Genomic DNA, 23,929 nt, shown 5'->3' on the forward strand with positions numbered 1-23,929 from the left:
TTCTGGGTTACAGTAGGAAGTATGTTGGATTTAATTTGTTGCTGTTATTTCAAAATATGAAATAGATGTTTAAATTAGTTATTAAACACATACAGTCTGTATTCTTGGAACCATTCGATACTATATTATCTTCATTATAATAATATAGAGTGATTGCTATATATGTGGACTTGGTTTGTTCACGGTCATTATGAAATAGTATGTAAACATATTTATTTGTTACGATTAAATGTTTCCATAATTCTGAATTATTGGTTGCTTTTACGAAGCTAAAATAAAAAAAATACGTAAATAAAATTGCTTGGATTGCGTATATTAACCAAACATTGTTAAAGAAACGATGAAAAATGTTTTACATGAAAAAGCAATGTGATATTTAGTTAATATTTTGGTAGCTCTGAAGCTGTAATGATACAGTTACATTACGAAAATACACTTTCTGGGATGTTATGGCCTGGCGATAGCTGTGAAGGTCCAGCAATCAATAACCCTAAAGACCAGGCTGATATTGAGGTGAAGGATATCCTTTTTAACCTGAAAATGTAGGAACTGTTGTCGGTTATTGTGAACAGGGTAAGCCGCCAGGAATCTGCCAACAAAAGCCGAATTAACAATGGCATTAGGATTCTTGCAGAAGCCGACGAAGAACTTGTTGCTTTGAACGACTCAAAAGGTGGGAACCGAAATAGGATGATTTTACTCAATTATATTGTAACGTGGCATATTTTCGAAACGTGCTGGTGCTTATCATCAACGAATATTTACCAAATTCTCCATTACTGATGGATATAAATGTTTGTACTTAAGGATCCCAAAAATTCTTGTTTTATAGCTATAAATGTAAATAGGTTTTTCTCTGAGAAAATCTGAAGAAACTGAAGTATCAATCATAGTTTATAGAATTATAGACCATAACAGGGAATGTGTTGGTAACGGTGATGTGCATACAGGCGCAATTCACTGTCCAAGTCCAAGGTTATCTAGAACCAAGATCGCAATATACTGTAAAGAGCCACATTCAACCAGAAGCCTTAATTTTGAAACACATTGTGGAACTAAAGCGTTGACAGCATCTGTCAATCCTGAGGCAGCGTCATGGAATCGATGCAAGCATATCAAGATCTTTGACCTTGACGAGAGAAATAGTTAGCCCAAGGATGTTTTGTGTCTAAAACGTAGCCTTCAAATACCAGACGATTTCTTAAAGTTATCCACATCACATTAGAGCACCTGCTAAGCCTTCCGGCATTGAGACAGGTTATTCCGCTTAGGAAGGAGTTCACCGCATGCAATAGACGCCATGACATGGAACCCGTTTTGCCCTTACGGAGACAACCAGTGTATTTGATAGCCTTCCTCGCAGAGATACTATATCAAATAGTCCAATAGCCTTTATTGTATAACCTAATTGTACTGAAAGAGCAAAAATCCAAGCAAACATATTCTTCTTACTATTTACAAGTGTTCTCGGTTTAGCAGGTTTTATAAATGAACGACGAAAAAAACGGGAATAAGATTTAATTAGTTAGCATGTGTAAATATATTAACTATCAATGATATAATTATGGATTTCACACGACATGGATTATTTAATGGTTAATTGTGAAATACAGTGTAATTGAATATGATACTTTATACTTTAATGTATCTGTATTAGCTTAATCAATAATTGTAATTTCCAAAGATTGACATATTTGTCATGAATTGGATTTAGCAAGTAAGCACAATAGGTGATGCACGATAAGTATAAATACACACACACACAAACACACACACACACACACACACACACACACACACACGTGTAAAGAGATATAATTAAGAAGAAAACTTGTGAATAAAAAGAAATTAACTATAAGTCAATAATAAGAAAACGTCTTAAAATTAGAATATGTACCAGATCATAAAACATATTAAAATGATAATGTGGCACTACATGAAGCTACCGTATAACATATTGCAAGAAGGATAGTCAGCACCCTAATGTGTGCCACAACTAAGATTAACAGAGGTAATAATCAGAGAGAGGATACAGAGTTTCTAATGAGTTAAGGTAGGACGAGTTGCCGCAGTCGGATCTGATATGGCTGAGGGTGGCGTTATTGGCGGGGAACGCAATCAGCTGTGGGATTGACGATAAAACCTGATTACTGATGGAGGTATAGGCACCGGTACTTGGTGTCTGATAGAGCTACTCCCACTCACCGTTTGTATAAACTGTGCCACCAATATTCTCCGTAATCTTCAAGGATATAAATCTGCGAATATTCCATTTCTGCTACAATTAGCATGCATTTTTTACTAATAAATACTATAATATGGTTCAAAATAACAGGTTATTATCTTTAAGACTCTGAGTTTCTACACATATGAAGTGATTGTTACGCGAAGATGTACTAAAAAAATACTAAACTAATTCAAGAGAATAAGAATCAAATCTGTAGTTATCGGTAAGTGTTTAAAGTCACAGGAAGTTAAAAATAAAACTAAACAAAAGATTGTGTACTGTTAAGAGACTTTCCGTCCATAGTAACAGATACTCTACTATAACCGTTGGTACATAAATTATGCTAAGTTAATGAATGGCGTAATAATAAACGGATACTATACCGTCAACATCATTGCTCATCAGGACTCTAAAAATCATTGCTACATCCATAATCAAGGATACTCCATAGGTACTCTACTATAATCGTAGGTATATCCATGATTTAACTTAATAAATGGCTCAAGTTAAGAACGTAAAAACGATAAATCGTACTTCTATAAACAATAATATTTATGTTATGACTGTAGATTCCCTGTTACGTTAATCGTCATCCTTACCTGGTCTGTTTCCAGTAGTTCCCTTAACAATACGTTAGCGTATAATGTCCTCCTTAGTTTGCATTGTTAGAAACAAGAGAGTTTATAGTACTGATAATGTAACTTTGTAACTCAGTCTTAACACCAATACTAATTTGACAATTAATGAAGTTGTATTTTGTGTTACGAGCAACCGACATTATCTTTATCTGTTCTCTTTAATATATTTCTATGTTTAATCATTCTACTTATATCAATTACATCCATATATTATTTACGAGTATAATATCGTAGTAATTGTTACTAAGACTGGGAGTTTGTTACTCTGTCGACTGGACTCTGGAATTAGGATATGTGTCTACCTTATAATTCTGTCAGATAAATTTATTTTGGATTTTGTTATGTTAAAAAATGTAGAACAGTAAGTTAGAAATACTGAAACCTACTCTTAATTTTAGGAGTTAAAACCGTGATACATAAACACACTACATAACCAAAAAGTGCGGCAATGGAGAGCAACTAAACAATTGAGTATCATACTGACTGGTACAGAGGAGAAAATGTTACTCAGGCACTCCGCAGAAGTCAAGAGCACAAACAGCAAGTCACACACGCACAAGCGAAGTAGAAAACGTACGAGAAATCGATGCTTGCGTTTCCTGTGGTATCGCGGCGCGTCATCTGAAACAATTACCCGTAGGAAGGTGGAGGCCTTAAGGGCAGCCGCCTATGCCTTATGTTAGGACCTAGACCTAAATCTCATGGTGTGTATACGAATGTTATTGGTTGAAATTTGATTGTTAAAGTATTTCTAGGTTTCTTATTTAACTGTTTGAAAAATAGATAGCCAAAGATGACCAATCTCAACCGAATGTTGTTTGAGAGGTTGGTGCTTGAATAGATACAATCATCTAGTGGTATTGTATACGTTTTAGAAAGCTTTTAATGTATGTTTTATCAATTGCATGGATATTTTGACAATGAAGCCTATTCACAGGAAACAGTATTCAGTTACATTTTAATGTGTTATTTAAACACAAAACTAAAACTAATAGCAATATTAATTCGGAAGGACGTGTGACAAAATGGGCTGAAAATAGTAACTTAGGGTTTCTAATAAGAGAAGTTCATTCTAGCATACTATTGTTCATAAAATTAGCTGTATATTGTTCATAAAACTAATGAAGTATTAACCTCTTAATTTACAGTGACTCAGAAATAATATTTTGTCATATTTTTAGCTTATGGATAAATATTTTTATATTTAAAATTGTATATGTCAGAGTATGTAATCAGTTTTCTAAAACACATTTTTAAGAGCCATAGCATACTGTGTCAATGAAATTTCTTTCCATTGCAGAGCTCACTTCTACTTTCTTAAGCAGTTAGCGTCACTTTGTATAGTAACAAAACCAACTTACAGTATTTGTAATTTATGTTTAAAAATTGGGTAACCTGCCTAAATAATGCTGTTCCATCGTAATGCTTTTATAGACTAACGCAAAGTTTTAGAAACGTCGTTATATCAAAACAGCCTAGAAGTTCTTTCGTACCTACTTGACAGCTATAGAACCCGAACCCGAAGCCGAGAACCAATTCTGTTTTACTAACGGTATTGTTTAAACTCACGTTTAGAACCACTAAACTGAATGCTATGAAATAGAGTAATTTTGCGGAGAGAAATAAAAAAGATAAAGTCAGCTCCAGAGGTGGAAGACGGAGATTTTCCAAACCATACGTCTTTGTCACAAACTTACTGAATCTCTTGGTTTTCCACAAGAAAACGTGCATTTATTTAAACGGTTTGCACTTTTGATAATGAGGTCCCCAGTGTATAAAATGTATTAAATCATCACTATGTATAATGAAAAACATTTTTAATAGACAATTTGCAGTTGTAGTTTAAATAAGTTTATAATATAATTACGGTTTATAGATACTTATTGGGAATTAAAATTCTACACTAAATTTAATTGACAATAACCTTAGTCCCTTTTGAACCTTCAGTGCCGATAGACTAATTCACTACCAGAAAGGGTGCTATGATTTATCTAAAAAAAAAAAATTGTTTGAAGCCAAATTTTGTATTTTATTTTATTTTCTGAAATCCTTAAGATCATACCAGATACTTTTCTACCCTGAGAGAAGTAAACTTGTAGAATATTTTATATAGTGCCAAATTAGCCCCTACGTTACATAGAAACCACTCTGTAATACAATTCAATCAGTTGCAGATAATCACGTATTTCTTAGTAAGACGGTGTCAATAATTATCTTAAATATTAATAATCTTAAGGTTATGATAACTTTGTCTAAATGTTTTAGAAAACAGGACACTTTACTTACAATATACATGATATATTCATATTCTGGTGTCCCTGTATTGGGTTTTATTTTACATGTGATGTTTTGGAGAATATCTCTTAGAATATAGTTATTGAAATTTACTTTGTATAAGAAGACAACCTTGTTCTTGGGATTAACAGAGACATTTCCTCCAATAATGAAATCTTAAGTCGTGATGATTTTGGAGGTGATCAAAATTGGAGTTATTTTCACAGATCATATTAACCTGCAAATGTCGGAACAATGCAAATAGTTTATATTGAACGTCTTTATTGTTTAGTTTTTTTTTTTTAATTTTGTGTATGTGACAGATTCCAGACTTTGCGCTGAACGGAGGGTGATATAGTAGTATAGTAGTTAACTCAAAATTTCAATTCTCTTAGCTTGACTCACTTCAAACCATCCGTTACACAAGTAAGTAAATGATAAATCAGTATCAGATAACCATAGCAGGCCCAATATTTAATGGAATATTATATATGAGTTCGCCGGCCAGTTTTGGGCATTTCATACAAAGAAGACCAGAATTTGACAAAAAATATTGTTTGATATTTTTAACCATCTCGGTGCCCTCCCATTGACCCCAGTACCAAAATTATCGCGGCTAAACATCGATTTATTCACTTGTCGGTTTCAAGGAAACTAGGTTGTGTGTTTAAATAATGAACGGAGAGATGAGGTGAATCTGAATGAACATGACTGATACACCGAATTGCATTGTTCCACTAGCCATGAAATTTAATGCTGAGCTGGAGATTAATGTGGCTATTGTGGAATATAATAACAGTGTAATAAGTGCATTACTACAGATCGGCAGTTCAAGGGTAATACCTAACGACAACATTAGTATGTCTTGTTAACAACGTTATTGGAAATAAATAACAGCTCCTTCAATGTCGGAATATGTGTTATGGTGGGATTATTATATTTGAATCAAATTAATAACAATAATATTCTAAATACTTAGAAAGGACGCTTTGAGCATAGACGAGCCACGTAATAAAATATAGCACTGGACATTCCTTCATGTAAAGTTTATAATATTATTTATTTTACTATAATCTATTAAAAACTTTAATTTAGTATCGTTTTGGTTTTTAATGGCTCTGGGGCTGATGGTCTACATTGTCTTCCTGTGATAATATAACAAAAACAATTACATTGGTATATTTAATTTTTAATACACATAATTTTAAATTAAGAAATGTTTTAGACTAAATGCTAATTATTCATGAACATAGTATTTTAATTATAAACAATAATATTAAAGTCCTTCAACAAATTGTGCTTGGATTCTATGAGTTTATAATACTTTAAATAAGTAAATTGTTAAGTGGTAGAAATTATTATTATGTGAAGCATGTTGTGCTATACTATTCAGAAAAAAGAAACTTTGTCATAAGCTGTAGCAACGTAGATTATTACAGATCTAGAGAGCTTTGGGACATTAAATAATCCTGTATTTTAAATCTTTAAATGTTATCAAAACATATGCACATAACGTTTGGATATATATGTAAAACCTGTTGGTCTTTTTAAAACGACTGATGACTAAAATTACATACTAATTAAAATTTATCAAGACATTTCATTATAAGAAGATATGACAAGTGGTATTTAAAAAAAAGATTATAATTTAACTTTTGAGACAATCAGTTCTCCTATGTCGTTTTAGAGAAATGAAATAAAAAATATTCGCTGATGATATCATATATTATCTTATAAATTGCATTAAAGAGACGTAAAATATAGTCAATCTTATTAAAGACAGTGCTATGACAAACCACCATAAACGAACAGCAGTCACCTGGAAGTGGTAAACTTCTTAACTCATAAATTACATTAATAACATAATACATAAATACATACAAACCAATATTTAATACATTTTATTGTTTTGTGAGGCCTTTCGATATCCAAGATATCTTCTTCAGACACATCACAAAAGTAAATACAAAAAGTAAAATTGATTATTAATAATAGCATATGTGATTCTTAACACATGTTCCGATACGAGTTTGGTCGATATAACTTTGTAGATTTCAGTTTCTGCCCAAGTTTAAAAACTGATATTATAATAAATATTTAAAGACCAAGATATTTAAAGTTATAGTGTATTAGACGCGATCTAGATATTCCCGTATAACGTTGGCCTCTAGATCGGTTCCCAAACACTGTTCATTTTGAACAGCATGTATGCTTATCACTAATACATAAGTCAAAGTGACAGGTATAACGTAAAATTAAAAGAGGAATGAAGTGACAGGAAGGGATTTGGAGTCCACTATACTGCATTAGCTTAGCAAAATCCCAGAACCGTATCAGATGTAATGAAATCCAAATAGTGGAGACCTCTGCAGTATTCATAGACTTAATAAATACAATATTAGTTCAACTTAATCACTTGCTATATACTACTGTACTAGACCAATGGTTTATAATAATGTATGTTACTAGTTTAACAATTTTAATTCGAGGGAAATACCTAGTGGCAATGAGTGTTATTTCTATTCATGTCTATCTTCGCATCATAGACAAAACTCAGCAAACCACGAGCATCATGAGAAAAATTAAGACATGGAGACCAGATATTTTATCAATTACCTCAAATAGTAGCTTCAAAATTGTTATCTTCACAGACGGGTCCAATACCCACTACACAAAAATACTAAATAATAAATACTGTATATTAATTAAGTGCTAACACGAGGATAGGAGAAAAGAACTGTAATGATAATTTGCTACTGGATTATGAAAGACCTTATTCTATCTGATTATGAAATAATAATTTATTCTTTCAAAAAAATTTAATGCGACTGTCTGGTCAAAATACTGAGCCTTAATCATGTAAAGAAGACTGGTCTGGTAATCGGAACACTTAAAACACCGACGTGTTTCTGATTGGATAACAACTTACTCAGTTCCTTGCGACTAAAACTATTAAGTGCACTAATTGAATGAAGAAATTCCAATCGCAACCTAACTTAAATTGTTCGACTTTCCTTATCTTATTCTATTGTTCATTTACCATGATGATGCTTTGTTTCTTTGTTCCAGTTCCATTAATAATAATATAACTTTGTGTTGTAATATGAATAGGTGAAAGATGTAGATGAGACTGTCTTTAATAGTAAACAACATATTAGTCGTAAAACCTAGTTTAAAATTCATAATTTTGGTTATATGCGTTGATATTTTCTTATTAGTTATGTTTTCTTTTTAATAATCATAATCTATTAACACTAATAACTTTCCTTCACTTCTGTTTTGCCACGTGGGTAGTGTTTTTATTACTTTGAACAACGTGTCCATTTATTTTCTTTACCCTAGCCTTTCATATGTCAAAGTACTTGAAACTAGTTAATAAAGTTAACTTGTTAAATTTAAAAAATAAAATTATTAGACTGGAACATCCAATTGCTACTAATACCGACTAATTACGCCGACTTTCTTAAGAATAATACTTATATAATGTTCAATTTTTATACTCATGTTTATATCGACATTCTTATCTTTTAAGCATATACATACATGTAGTGGTAAAATTGGAGCTGTTAGTGTTGTAGTTTGTGTAAGGTTAGAACAGAACCATTATTTAAAGATGGTTATAAATAGCATTTAATGAAAGAATTCTTAAAGTTTTTGAATGAATTCTTTGACAGGAGTTTGGCAGACCTCTTCTTACAAATTTTACATTTTTATTTCAAATTATTTTCACGCTTAATGAAAAATATTTTTCGTGGTTGTATACACCGATTGTGTTTGATATAATATTAAATTCTCCGATATGGTTAGTATAACTGAACTGAACCTCGTTGGGAGTCTCTGATATTCGAAGAGGACTACAAAATACCGTAACTCTATACATGTGTTCCCAAAGTTCTCCTGACATTCAAAAAGCGGTATAACTTTTGCAAGTATAATAAATCCCATTAATACCTAATTTTAAGGTCCCAAACTTCCAAACGTGGTGTAGCAAAACTATGTAAGTTTCAGTACTAATGCATTTTTATAATGTTATAATTTGTATAAGCACAAAATTTTATAATGTCAGAGATTTTTTTTTATTTTGGCATCCTAGTTAGAGTGCCCACTTAAGTAAAGTTAAAACTAAACGAAAGCTTTAAACGAGTAAATTCAATTAAGTATAATACTAAAAAACTATATTGACTCTATAATTAAAAAAACTATAAATTTACAGAAAGCCCCGCGAGTTTGTTTGACAATAAATTAATTGAAATTATAATAGAATTTCGAACCATCGTTATATGCTCAGTCCTCCACCATCGCGTAAGGCCTGTTATCATACCGATGACGTTATCTGTGTGTTTGTTCTGAGCAGTGGCATAGCTCCAGTCACCTTGGATCCTCAGGTGTATGTTTGAGGTTTCTTATGACGTACAAAGTTTCATTTGTTATTCAAGACTTCGGTGAATTCATGGTTAAAGGCATTTTAACTTTATGTCTTAAAATTTATAGACACCTGATGAAGAGGTTAGATTTCAGTCCTAGAAACGTAATGTTTATTTTTTTAATATGGTAAATGTGTAAAATCCTATATTGCGTGTTATAATATTGTTGATCCAAGTGACTAAATTATATAAAATACAGAGCGAGTAAATGACATTCACAGGTTACTGTCTTAAAGCCTAGTAAAGATTACACAGTCAGTTATCGTCCCATACCATGGGATGACAACTAACCTGACTTGAAATGACCATCTACAATAGACAAAATGGCGTCCGACTTAATCGTTGTAGAATTACAAAACGCAAATATGTCGTAGTGAACAAGTTAGTGTGTTTATATTCATTTGGTTACCACTTGCTCCGCGTTTCTCAATTTAACTGATGACCTGCTTTCTGCAAAGAATAAGAGTTTACAGGGCTTTGTTACTGATTTGGACTTTTCGTAAGCTGTTAAAATTGTTGTTTGCAAAGCTTAGATATTATAATTTTGACGACAATTCAGTTAGGTTATTCTTGTCGTATTTATTGGGCAGAACTCAGTGAACAAAGGTTAATCGCCGAATGTCTTCCCATCGTACGGACATCCGTTGGTGTCCTTCATTGCGGTTTCCTGGGGCTAATAATATTTCTTGTATACACTGCGGATTTAAAAGCTCAGTTAGAGTTCTGTTCTCTTAACTTTATGAAGATGATTGGTTGGTTGTTGTTTTAAAAACCTATTGGATAGAGCTGAGGCTGTGCGAAGCATGAATTTGGATCTGGAGTCAGTACTAAAAATTACTTAAAGAGCAATTGGAAAAACTCACATTTATACTGAAGTTTAAGATCCCTACTAGATTTTCAAGACTCAGTGAAAACAGAGAGGAATGTCTTAATCTGATATCTCTCCATAGTTTAATGATTATATTAAATTTCAACAGTATAATAATTTCTTTAAATTTTAACAAATAAAAATAATAATAAGTAATATTGAGTGTTATTGCTGCTTATCTGTTATTACAAGGTAACGATATGCCAATCCACCTGGATGATCCTGATTGTGAAAGTTTGCAAGCAACCCTCTATGTCCATTACGGTATGTCAATAATGTCACCGTGGAAACTCTGTTTAACAACTATAATGTATCATATTGCACGTCACAAACTTGCCGAGTAATGTCAGAAGTTAGTTATTATCGTTTGAGCGGGACTAGCCACAATAACCAAATTCAATTTAATTCAAGACTAGCATGTAGACTGTTCATGCGAAGGAAGCGAAAGATAAATTCATATTATTTCCCCATTGTGCAAGGTCATTTTGGTTGAGTAGACGACCATTGTAATCTTTAATATGTGTTTTTTTGGGATTGTTTTTATAACAAGAAAAGGAAAATTTACAATTGCTTTCGGAGTAATGAGTTATTTATAATATTTAAAGCAGGAGCAACCTTCTGTAGAGATCCCACAAGGATGAATTGTGGCCACTATATCTAACTCATGGCACTTCGGGAGTACTATAGACCAGCTCTGTTTTATCCTTCCCAGTCAAAGCGAGTAAGGGGACGTCACTCCCTCTTGTACAGGCTATCAACTCCACCCACTCTAACAGTAGTCCTCCGCGGTAGACTAGAACTATCGGTCTCCTGTTAAACACCATTCTCGAAATTTTGCGTTAGAGATGTTCCGTTTCTAAATATACATAAGATAACATAGATTTAAATAAATCATGGTTTATGCCATGCACACTTTAAGTTCATCTGGAAAGTATAAACTAGCCAGACGCAAACCTTTTCTCTGGGGTTTCAGGAAATCTTACTTTACTATAAGATGTCTACTGAATGTAATTAGCCAATTTCCGTAAGTTATAAGATTGCAGAAACTCAATTACTCACTAAACATTATAAATAATAGTATTTTAGTGGTCGCCTTAATTCTAAATTAATGCTTATCTTAGCATGGGAATTCGAAAATACCTATATGAGATTAAAAAAGTATGTAGTTTCATTTAGTAATGGATTAAAATAGTCTAAGTTAATTTTATTGGTATATTTTTGTAGCTTTTGAATATATTTCAATAACTTAACTCAGTTCGATATTTGAAATAAGCAAGCAATATCTTTTTTAAAGTATCCTTCAAGAATAAGTAAATATTAGAAATTCAACCTCAATTGAGAGGTAAAATCAATTATATGGACAAAGTCTTACTTAATTCAGTTGATATTCTCGGAAGATGCCGGAGTCTCGTATCACTCTCTGAATTTAAATTGTGTTTTAAAGTTGGACACAAACCTTACATCTGTATCTTCTTTGGCAGGTGAAGTCAGTACCAGTTATTAATTTAGTGGTAATTTGAAAATCTCAAATATATGCTCTCACGTTATTAAACAGCACACTTAGATCGAAAAACTGATATCATAAATCGTGATGCAGAGTTTTCGTTGAGTAATTTATGGAGTAGCAACTCTGCAGATTTGTTTTTGTTTGTCAACATTTATCTTAAACCCATCTGTCTCCTGTAATATTCCTTTCCATATCTTTTCTCAGATAAGGTATAATCATTTTTTCGTGGTCTTTTGTAATACATAAATTAATTTTAAATATGATTTTTTGTTGCTTTTAAGTTCAAACTTCAAAATGATTATGTTCTAGCATTTTTATTTTAAATTATTGCTAGTTTTAATTCAATTCGTAATTTATAGTTGCATGATCTGTACAACATTTTGTAACTCTGATAGACTTTCCCTCGAATGTTAGTTTTACCTTATATTGTAGCAAAACTTACAAAAATGATATTGTGAGTCAATGTGTTATGATCATATATAAATATCAAAACTAAAATGCATTATTAATTTTGAATTGAAATTTTATGATATTGATGGTATTGTTAATTTCTAATGTTTTATATATTATTTGGCTGAGGGAAGCCTGTCACTCGCCTTTATGTTTGGAAGTGTATGAAGATATTAGAGACACTGTTTTCTTTTTCTTGGAAATAAAACAGTAAACAGTAAAATTTATCAACGAACTTTACATTGTTTTCTTTTATGAAGTTTTCAAAATTAAGAGCTCCTCAGGAAAAATATACCTTAGCATAACTATACGTAAATGACCCTTTTGTAAAGCTAACTGTAAAATTGTGTTATTGACAGAGTGCTATAATGAAGCTGTAAGGCGGTTGCCCGGCCAAGTAGCCTAATCTTAGTTAAGCTGAAGTAACTCCAACAAAGCTCCCTGGCTCCCATTTACAGCTTACATCCAATAAGTAATGTTTTCGCTTTATCTTAGATCAGTTTATAGGATTGCCTCAGAGTGCATCACTGCGAGAGTGTTTTGTAACTAACATTTACTGATTTGGTTTGTAGAACACAATAGTTACAAATATAAAAACAACGGAAAATATTGTAACTGAAGATATTTTATGACGGTTTTACTCCCAAATAAAGTGTTTTACACGTTTCATAAACTATAAATCATATTATAACGTTATTTTATATGGATAAATATTTTAGAAGCTAAATCGCCCATACTCTTACCATATTATCCAATAATATTAGTTTAGAAATTAAAATTTTATTAAATAAATAATGAATTATGAATATAATTAATTTTTTAATACTATTTTTATCTTAGATAATACATCCCTCTTTCATTATCCTGATTGGGTAAAGATTGTCCATTTAGATTTACGCAAAACTCCAGAACTTATTTAATATTGGCTTCAAATTATAGTAACAAGAGCAATTCTCTTATTTCTGTACTGCCACTACTCGGGTAATATTACCAATAGACCCTTGCCAAATACCGGCGTGTTATATAACAGTTTATATAAAATCATTATTTGGAGAATTAATTTTGAGCCCAGTTTGTAAAGTAATGTGTGAAAATTTAAGCCCTTCACCCATAAATAAAACTAAATTCACAGAAAACAACGCCTTAGTATAACTTCTTGGATGATAAATTTGGCCTAAAATATTATTAGAAAATTTTCAAACAAAGAAATTTATAATCCATTTTATAAATACAGGCAAATAACAATGGGTATGTGAAAACTTTTGTAAGTTTGAGTAATCTTCTTTTTTTACGAGTCGATGGAAAATCTGGGATAAAAATAATTTGTACCTAATATTTCAGGTCTTAATGACATTAAAATTAGAAGAATTATGATCTGAAAATGGTGACTGAAAGTTATTCTAAGGTTGACATGAGTGACGTATAACTTTCACCACCATAACTATTCTTTCAGAGAAATTTAATCGTCCAAACTTCGGTTGATGTGCTATTTTTACCTTAAAAATAATTCACAGTTCTTATCAGTCAGCCCATGAGGACGGTCGTAGAGATAAGCCGCTCGTGATTGTGCAATCTGGTCGGCCTGCCTGTCTTGTCCTGTGCGGTACTTATCCTGTGCGGTACCTTTTCTTAAAGTAATTATCCTTAAAACTGTGTCATAAACTTTATTTTTTTCGTGTGTGAATTTTCGTTAGTATTGATGAAGTTTATTTTTAGTTTGGACTAAAGTTATTTTTGGATTAATTATCATTTTAAATCAGGCTTTCCGTTATTTTTTTAGTTTTTTTTACTGTACAGTTAAGTAACTTACAATTACTTACATTTTTACCATGATTTGCGGTAAATGTAGCCGAGACATAACCATTGCTAAAGATGCAGCAAAGTGTGTGGAGTGCGGTCTCAGTTTTCATGTAACGTTTTGTCGCATTCGGACTTTGGCAAAGTTGACATCTATATCGGCCCGAAATCTGGCCTCGTGGAAGTGTGACGATTGTTCGCAGGATTCATCCTCAGTGGCACGATCCAAATATTTCTGACATTCTTTTGGCAATACAAAAAGAAATTGCTGTAAGCCAAGATGCAAATAGAGACGGTTTTAGCGCGATTGAACAGCGTCTAACTGGTTTACAGGCATCTGTTGACGAATTCCATAAGAGACTTTCTTCTTTAGAGGCGGAAAATGTTGAACTTAAAGCGGAATGTGTTGAACTCCGAACTAAAAATGAATCCCTGTCTCGGCGGGTGTTTAACGTGGAGTTACAAATGGCAGATATACAGCAGTACTCGCGAAACCATAACATTGAAGTTATGGGTGTCCCCGTCACAAAAAGTGAGAATGTTTACGAAATCGTCAAATCGGTGGCCACCGCGCTTGATCTAACTTACGACAGACAGTCCATATCCATTGCCCATCGTTTGCCGGCACCTCGGAGGAAGTCTTTCCACCCCTCTATCGTCGTCCAGTTCATGTCCCGCTCAACAAAGGCTGAATGGATTTCTGCGGCCAAGAAAAAAAGAATTAAAACTACGGACTTGGCAGCGTCTCTACCGCCTGCGCCGGTATTAGTTCTAGATCATCTCACACCACAGAATAAACATATACTGGGGAGAGCTAAGTCCTTGGTCAAAGATGGACAGCTGGCGTTCGCTTGGTCGAGGGGCGGGAAGGTGTTGGTGAGACAGACGGTGGAGTCACCGGCCAGGAGGGTGAGGAGCATCGACGAAGTAGAAGCCTTCGTACGTCCGGCGGTTAGCGGAAGTCCCACGACAACGAAGTAATTTGCCAGAGTTTTAGCGTAGGTTATAGATACTCCATAAATCCAGATAAGGACATGGCAAGTAAGACTTTTTTTATTATGTTGATTTTTGTTTGCAGCATTTATATTACATTTTCGTTTGACATTATAGTTTGTGTAATTTATTGGCATGTGCTTAACAAAGTGAAAATTGAAAATAATTTCGCAGCGACGTTCAATATTAATTACTACTAGGACACTCAGCATTTAAAATGAAATGTTGATTGTACTATACCAACCTATAATTAAATTATAAATACGTGAGTATGGGTTGAAGTTAGAAGTATGTGTGATGCATGTGAGTGTGTATGTGTGTATGCACGTGAGTATGTGTGTGTATGTATGCACGTGAGTATGTATGTGTGTATGCACGTGAGTATGTATGTGTATGTGTACACGTGAGTATGTATGTGTGTATGCACGTGAGTATGTATGTGTACACGGGCTAACGAAAAATATCAAAATAATGTTTTATAAAACAGTTTACCTCATCTTTCTATTAATAATTATTTATTATTATAAGAATAGCAAGTTACTGTAGAAAACAATAATTAATTTATAAATAATATTAACTAATAAATATTTTCATGCAATTGAGATTGCAAGTTTCAGAATGTAAATGTTCTACTTCTTTTCACTTTTTACCATTTTTACAGCGATCTTTACTGTCCAAAGGTTAACAGATAATGTTTTTTGCGTGGTCAGTGCGATGTTAATTGTATATTAGGTCTAATTTCCGTCTATGTCTTTTTTATATATGGAATAATAATTTTTATAGTCAGTTTTTTTAATATATGACACACGTAATTATAAGCATGCACATGTCAGAATTTATACTGAAGTATATTTCTAATTTAATTAGTTATTCATATGTTATTAACAATTTATATTTTTGTTTGTGCTAGTTCCATTTCATTGTGGCATGTAATATAAGATACGTGATTTATTTTTAGCATATCTATATTTGGAAAGTTTTAATTGCATAAATTAGTAAAAGTGCTTCTGGTTTATTTTTAAACATAAGTTGCAGCATAACATAAATGTACCTATACCGATAATGCTTCCATGTATATATTTTATTTTATTTATATGTATTAAATTAAACAAAAATATTTATTTTATTATTATATCATATGATATTGGTATTTGGTTTCAACTATATATAAGTTTTTGTTATATTAATATTGTTTTTGTACAAGTCTTACTGCATTGTGTACGGTGTGCAAATTAGCTACATTTGGTTTTAGTTTATTTTTAAAAATGATGTTTAAAATTATTTTTAAAAATTACGTCTTCATTCTCAGAAAATGAAGACGTAAATAAAAATCGAGTGACAATCCTTAGCTTGAATATTCGTAGCTGTAAAAAGAATTTTGATGAGCTAATTATCATTTTGAACAACTATAAGTTTAAGTTTGACATAATTATTTTAACAGAGACTTGGATGGATGAGTGCAGTGTAAATGTGAGTATGGATGGGTATTACAGATTCGTAAATAAGGAAAGTATGAATCAGAATGATGGCGTGATTGTTTTCGTTAATAAATGTTTTTCAGTATGTCATGCGGAAGTGAATCTGAGCGATGCCACATGTTTGAAACTAGATATAACGTTTGGCAGGGAGCGGATGTCGTTGCTCGCCATTTACCGTAGCCCGTCCGGTGACCTTGACTCTTTCATTAGTGATCTCGAGGTTTATCTTGAAACCAGGCCCAGGGATCGGGTTCACTGGCTGATTGGTGATATAAATTGTTGTATTTTACCTGAAACCAACGATCCACTGTCACAACGATATCTTGATGTAATGTATGGAGCTGGTTTCATTAGTTGCATTAATGTGCCAACCAGAGTTACTGGATTTTCCAAAAGTGGTATTGATCATATATTTACGGATATTAAAACTACGGATGGTGTTAAGTCGGCGGTCATCAAAGCGGAAATGACGGATCACTATTTTACTGTCTCGCAAAGTCAACACAGTTTAATTAAAAGTATAAGAAAACAACCATCTTTCGTTAAAAACACATATATTGACTTTGATATTGCTGGCCGTCTTGTCTCTGAAAGAAATTGGACACCGATTTTTAGAGATCGAGGATGTTAATCTGTCTGCATCTAAGTTTGTTGAATATTTGCAAGATATTCTATTACAATCCTCAATTAATAAGAACCCAATTTCTTCTAAGCACGTCAAGCTAAAGCCGTGGGTTACCGCTGGACTAATTAAATCAATTCGAGTTAGAGATAGAATGAGTAAGCAGCTCAAAAGCCAGCCTTTTAATACAATGTTAAAAACCCGTTTCAAGCACTACAGAAATCTCTTAAATAAAACTATTAAATTGGCTAAAGAAATGTATTTTAGAAATAAAATTAATGAATCAAAAAATAATAATAAGCTCTTGTGGAAAAATATTGCTGAAATTATGGACATGAATAAAAAAAAAGATTCCTTTCCTATTGAACAGTTTCTGGATTGCAAAATTAATATTGAGACAAATGATATAAATAATGTAGCTAACACATTAAATGAGTACTATGTTAGGGTAGGTGCCAACTTAGCCAGTGCTGTGCCTCCCGTGACTGAAGTCGTTATGAATGACGAGGATTACGGGGCGAATTCTTACTTCCAGCTGGAGCATATATCCGAGGATGTCCTTGCTCGTGTTGTACAAAACCTTAGAGGCGGGTCTGCTCCGGGAGAAGATGGAATCCCGGTTACTCTTATCAAAATGTTATTTAATTTATTAAAGCTACCACTTCTACATATTATAAACAATAGTATGTCACAGGGAATTTTCCCAGCATCTTTTAAAATGGGTAAAGTAATCCCAATCTATAAGGGAGGCCCAAAAAACCGATGTGTTAGCTTCAGGCCAATAACTTTAACTAGTGTTTTATCTAAATTATTGGAAAAATGTGTTAGAATTCAACTCGAAAAATATTTAAACATCAATAATATTCTTGTACAAAAACAATTCTGTTTCAGAAAAGATAAGAATTTGAATGACGATTTATATTTGCTAACTAAAAGTGTTCATGACACGATTAGCCGTAATAAAAAACCATTATTGATTTTTATAGATTTAGCTAAAGCTTTTGATACAGTTGATAGACAATTATTACTACAAAAATTAAAATATATTGGAATACAAGGGAACTCTTGGAGATGGTTTAAAAGTTATTTGTCCGATCGGTATCAAGTTGTTTCTGTTTTAGGCCATACAAGCTTCCTCAAAAAATTGAGTATGGGGTTCTGCAAGGCAGTACTCTTGGACCCTTGCTTTTCTTAATTTTTATTAACAATCTAGGAAGATTGACTCTGTGTAAAGGACAGATATTTCTTTATGCGGACGACACCGCTTTGTTATTTGAGGGTGAAAGCTGGGAGGAAGTGAGGGATGTGGCTGAGCGCGGTCTACTCACTGTCAAGCGCTGGTTTGATCAATGTCGGCTCACAGTTAATATAGCCAAAACTAAATGTATGCCAATCTCTATACGAGCTGACGGCGATCCTTTTGTTTTTAATCTACGGTTGCATACTTGTGATGGCCAGGATGGATGCGTTTTGTGTGAATGTATTGATAGGGTGAGTGAGTATAAATACTTGGGTGTAGTTTTTGACAATCGTTTGAAGTGGTGTAATCACGTAGCTTACATGCGGAATAAACTTCGTAAATTTATCTTTATATTTTGTAATCTGTGTAATATACTTACAATAGATCTTTTAAAAACTGTATACTATGCTTATGTGCAATCAATTCTTTAGTATGGTAATTTAGCATGGGGTGGCTGTTTTCAAAATAACCTTGCTCCCTTAGAAGTCGTTCAAAAAACTATTATAAAAGTAGCTCTGAAGCGAAATCGTACTTATCCAACCAATTTATTATTTGAAGAATTTAAAGTTTTTAACATCTCGCAATTATATATCCGAACATTAGTTTTGTACATTTTTCAACATCGAGATTCAATTTTCATTCACAGTAACCACAGCCATTTTACGCGTTCTTCACTTCATAACAGAATTATTGTTCCTAGACTCGTTAAAGCCTTTAATTCAACATCATCTCACTATATTGCTCATATAATTTTCTAGAAATTACTATACTTTATAAAAAACCCAAGACCTTGCAATATATGTATAAGTATGTATTGTCATTGTCATAGTAACCAGTCCTTACTTTCTTACTAGTAATTAAATATATAATTGTTGATGTTATTAATGCTTTTTGTGCTGCCGGCAATTCCGAAGTGATACGCATAAAATGCCGGTCTGTTTTTAGCATATTTCTAAGTTTTTGAGGAAAACATTGTAAAACTACTATCCAACAGATTTTAATTATATTGTTGGTTTTTTATGATTAAATGAGGAATATGAAACCTATTCTTACAAATAAAATTTGCTTTATAAAATAGTAAATATTTCAGTTTTAACAAAAAATTATATTGACTTTTTTTACAAAGGTTAGTTTGAACCTAATTTGAGTGTATATGGTATTTTAAAGATTTTTATACATTGATAAAGGCCATAAAATTCTAAATAAAACTCATCGATAATATATGATTCTACAATAAAAGCTAACATGAAATTATATGTATAAACAAAATGCCGCCTGGTACTGACATTTTATAAATTGTACTTCATTTGCCAAGAATTTAGAAATTACATGGTAATAGTGAAATTCTCGCAATACATAAAATAAAACATCAAGACAACACAAATAAATATGATTAATAAACATAGAGACAAATACTTGCTTACATCTCTTTTGTATGCGTGTGAGTAACTTTGTAAAACCCAAAATAACCCTATTATATTTACACCGAAAACTCACGTTTTTCCTTGGACACAACTCAAATCACTACCTTACTTTTACAAATAAATACGGTAAAACACTATGCAAGGTACTATTTTAGTTTTTATTTACTCAAATGCTTGGTTATCGAGAAATAAACAACAAGAGTGGCCGTTACGCAACACGGTACTCGTCTGGTACGTCGTGACAGGAAGACAAAATCATCGCATAGGTACTTCGGTATTACCGCAGCCCACTATTTTTGGACGAGTTTTCCTTATTTGGAACCAAAATAAACTTCATTATTCGTTCCTGATACTTTCCTCCTTCTATATTAAATCGAAAATTACTCGATGAGTCATACTTCTTATCTCTAAATTGCCTACAAATACGCCTACACGAGCGATCCTTCAAGTAAGCTTAGACGCGCGAATCACCTGTCACTCTCGAATAATAAAAAGTTTTTCTTTTAGTGTTTCTTTTAATTGATTGAGATAAAACTTTTAAATTTCAAATTAGGTTAAAGAAAGTCTTTTTAATATTGTAATTTATTTTATCCCCAATAAGGAAAACTCTTCCAAAATAGTGCCCTTCTCGTAACTATCCAAACAACATATCTTTCACAAATAAAAGAGTAGGGAAACAACATAAAACTCGTATTTATGGATAGATTGAAAAATATTGAATACAGATATCTGATTAATTGGTCAAAATAACCGTGTACTATATAAAATATAATCGAAATACGAAACGTCAAGATCAGGGACGCTGCAGTAATAAAAGGCCCTAACTATAACTGTTAAGTATATAATGAATTATAATTTATAAAGCACCCATTGACTGTCTGATAATTGTGTATCTTGTTTTGAGTCACAAAATATCATGAGTTTCATATATATTTCTTTCTTTATCACTTATATACAAGAATTCATAAATGCTACTGGTTGTTTCCTCGAAAATAATTATATCCTTTGACAGTTTTACCAATACAATTTTTTTTGCTTAATCTATTGTACGTTTAGTGTTATAGCTGTGTTCTTCTAAGGTAAATGTTTCCGCAACTTGACATTTTGTTCAGTAATTTGGATAGCGTTAAACGTTTTTTTCTGTATGTAGACTAAGTCACACCCGTCAGATGAACTTTTTCTGTAGATACTTTGCCACACGAAACATTCAGTTTTGTATTAATCCAATATGGTTTCATACCATGTTTTAAATAATATAAGTGTACGCAACAAGTGAAAATAAATGTAAGTTGTGTTTGTTGGAGAACTTAGGGTACATGTTTTAATATATCACATGTTAAAATCTCTTTTGAGAGTTCTAAGTTTGTTTTCAAATTTTCTTCAATTTTCTCGTTGCAATCCTAGTTACCCATTAGAGTGTAAAAATATTATCTAACACTCAGCCAAATCCCATGGATGCCACGCACCACAATCGAACTTAATGCTTTCCATATAGAAATGATTCTTCATGCAAAGGAAGAATAGGTTCTATAGGTTTGTTCGTTTTTGACATATCGTTCGGACCCACAGATAGACAGAAAGGCAGAAAGGGAGGCGGAAATGCAACTTTTTCGAGCACCAAGTTATGGGCTGCCCTAACGCTCAGCCAACTGTACAGTTTCTCTAACTTTGTAATTTAGTAGTCCTATTGTATTTGAACCTTCATTAATAATACAGAGTACAGTTTTCCGTTATCTGGAGTAAGACTACAGTTAAGATCAAACGCATTGACTACATGTAGGAAACGAGATGGACCTAATGTCAAATACCAATCACGATGCAGTTCCACGCCCTTCAACTCACTGTACAGGAATATTTGTATTATTAGCAGTTTCAGTTTAACTAACTGTTGAACAAAGATAAATTCCCACAGTCAAGCCGAAATTTTTCAAGAATTGTAGAATCGTTGTTTCAAAAATTTTTTAGCAGGGTGTAAAACTGGGCGGTTTTCGTAGTCTGCAAAGTCTTAAGCATTTTGCTACCAAAATACATCTCATCTTACAAAACGGAGTTTAATTGATACAATACATAGCCTACTAGCTACTTTAAGTATTTAGCATTCTCGTTGTACCCATAAAGTTTGGGACTTTAGAAATATAGAGCACAGCTAAAAGAATTGATTAATATATTTAAATTATAATTATCGTTTATACACAGATAAATTGCTGTATAACACAGTACATGAGTAACATTGGGGTTTTAAAACTTTATAGTTTTAGTTACGCTGTTAGTTGTAGCCTATATTATTAATATGAGTAGTATCTTATGCAAATCATGATGGTGTACAGTCAAAATTATATAAATAAATTTGTAGAAATATAGGATAATGCAGTTAATCTTATCTAGACAGCAAAGTTAAGTCCAAGATACTGGAGGCTGTAACATTCCGCTCATTACAAGATTTTAAATGGTAGTCCTCCCTCCTAACGTACATATTCATTAATACGTCCAGAATTATTAAAATAGGTTGAATGAATGATATAGTACCAGAGAACACTTTGACCTTACGAGAATGATGAAAAGTAACACAATCCTCAAATGTGTAATAATTAAACTTGTAGTGGGAATTCATGAAAGAATTGATTGATCAAAAGAAATGTGTACTCATTCGCATAATCCATGGCCAATAAGGGTAAGATGATAAATTAAGGTGACAGTATCGCCCATTGAGAGGGTAATCATCTGTTTAAACAGGTCATTAATTTGCAATGCCAAATACAATCGCCATCTTGGCCTTCCCCTCTACTTCTGAACAAGAAATGTTGTTTCTTCACTGTTGTCAATTGTTCACAACTTCTTCTTAACTAAATACTCTGATAGATTTTTACATGTCTAGTTAGTGTATTGACGTTACTAAACATTACTCTAAGGTCCAGTTGACTAAATAATTACATTGCACTAAAGTAATACACATTTTGTAGATACAATATAATTTTAAAATAGTAAGTTAATTATCTTGACAGCAAACATTTTGCATATTTTTTAATATAACGGATTAATTTGAAATTAAAAATAATGACTGATACTGTTTGGGGGGGGGGTGTTTAACAAACCGTTCAACAAAGACGAATGGGGTGTCACTTTAGCTTCCGACCAGACGGAGATCAGAGCATGAGACACAATTAATATCAGTTACTCTAAGCTTGTCTTACTAATTCGTTAAGAAGGAATTAATTTATTGACTTATAAACCTAGGATAAGAAGTACTAAAAAAGGACATGTCACAAGATGGGGGTTACATTTAGAAATTTTAAAATTACCCTCCAGATCCAGTTGACTAAATAATTACATTGCACTAAATAAATCCACATTTTGTAGATATAATATAATTTTAAAATAGTAAGTTAATCATCTTGACAGCAAACATTTTTCATATGTTCTAATGTAACGAATAATTTGAAACTAAAAATCTCCTCCGAGAATGTGTGGGGGGAGGCGTAAACAAACTGTTCAACAAAGACGAATGGGGTGTCACTTTAGCTTCCGATCAGCCGGACATCAGAGCATGAAAAACAATTAATATCAATTACTTTAAGCGTGTCTTACCAATTCATTAAATATTAATTAGTTTTGTGATTTATAAACCTAGGATAAGAAATGTGGTACTTTTGAAATATATGCTTCAAATGAATAACTGGATTTGTATCGTTAAAAGTGAACAGTATTTACTTGGAAGTAAAATCATATTTAATTTAAATAGAACGGAACACGCTGGTTTTAACTTTTAAATAATCTCTATACCTCTAATAAATTTACCGTCATTAAAGATTTATAAGCAAAAAAAGTCCTCGTTCTCCAAGACTCGAACCAGGATCCATTTTCCGGACGAGAATTAATGATCCCTTATATTATGTTCCTAAAATAATTCGTATCTGTTTGTTTATATCACGCAAATTTTAAAATAAACAAAATAATGTGAAATCGGGAGATTGCTTACCTGTCAAACAA

This window comes from Homalodisca vitripennis, chromosome 5, assembly GCF_021130785.1.
Source record: "Homalodisca vitripennis isolate AUS2020 chromosome 5, UT_GWSS_2.1, whole genome shotgun sequence".
Classification (NCBI taxonomy): domain Eukaryota; kingdom Metazoa; phylum Arthropoda; class Insecta; order Hemiptera; family Cicadellidae; genus Homalodisca; species Homalodisca vitripennis.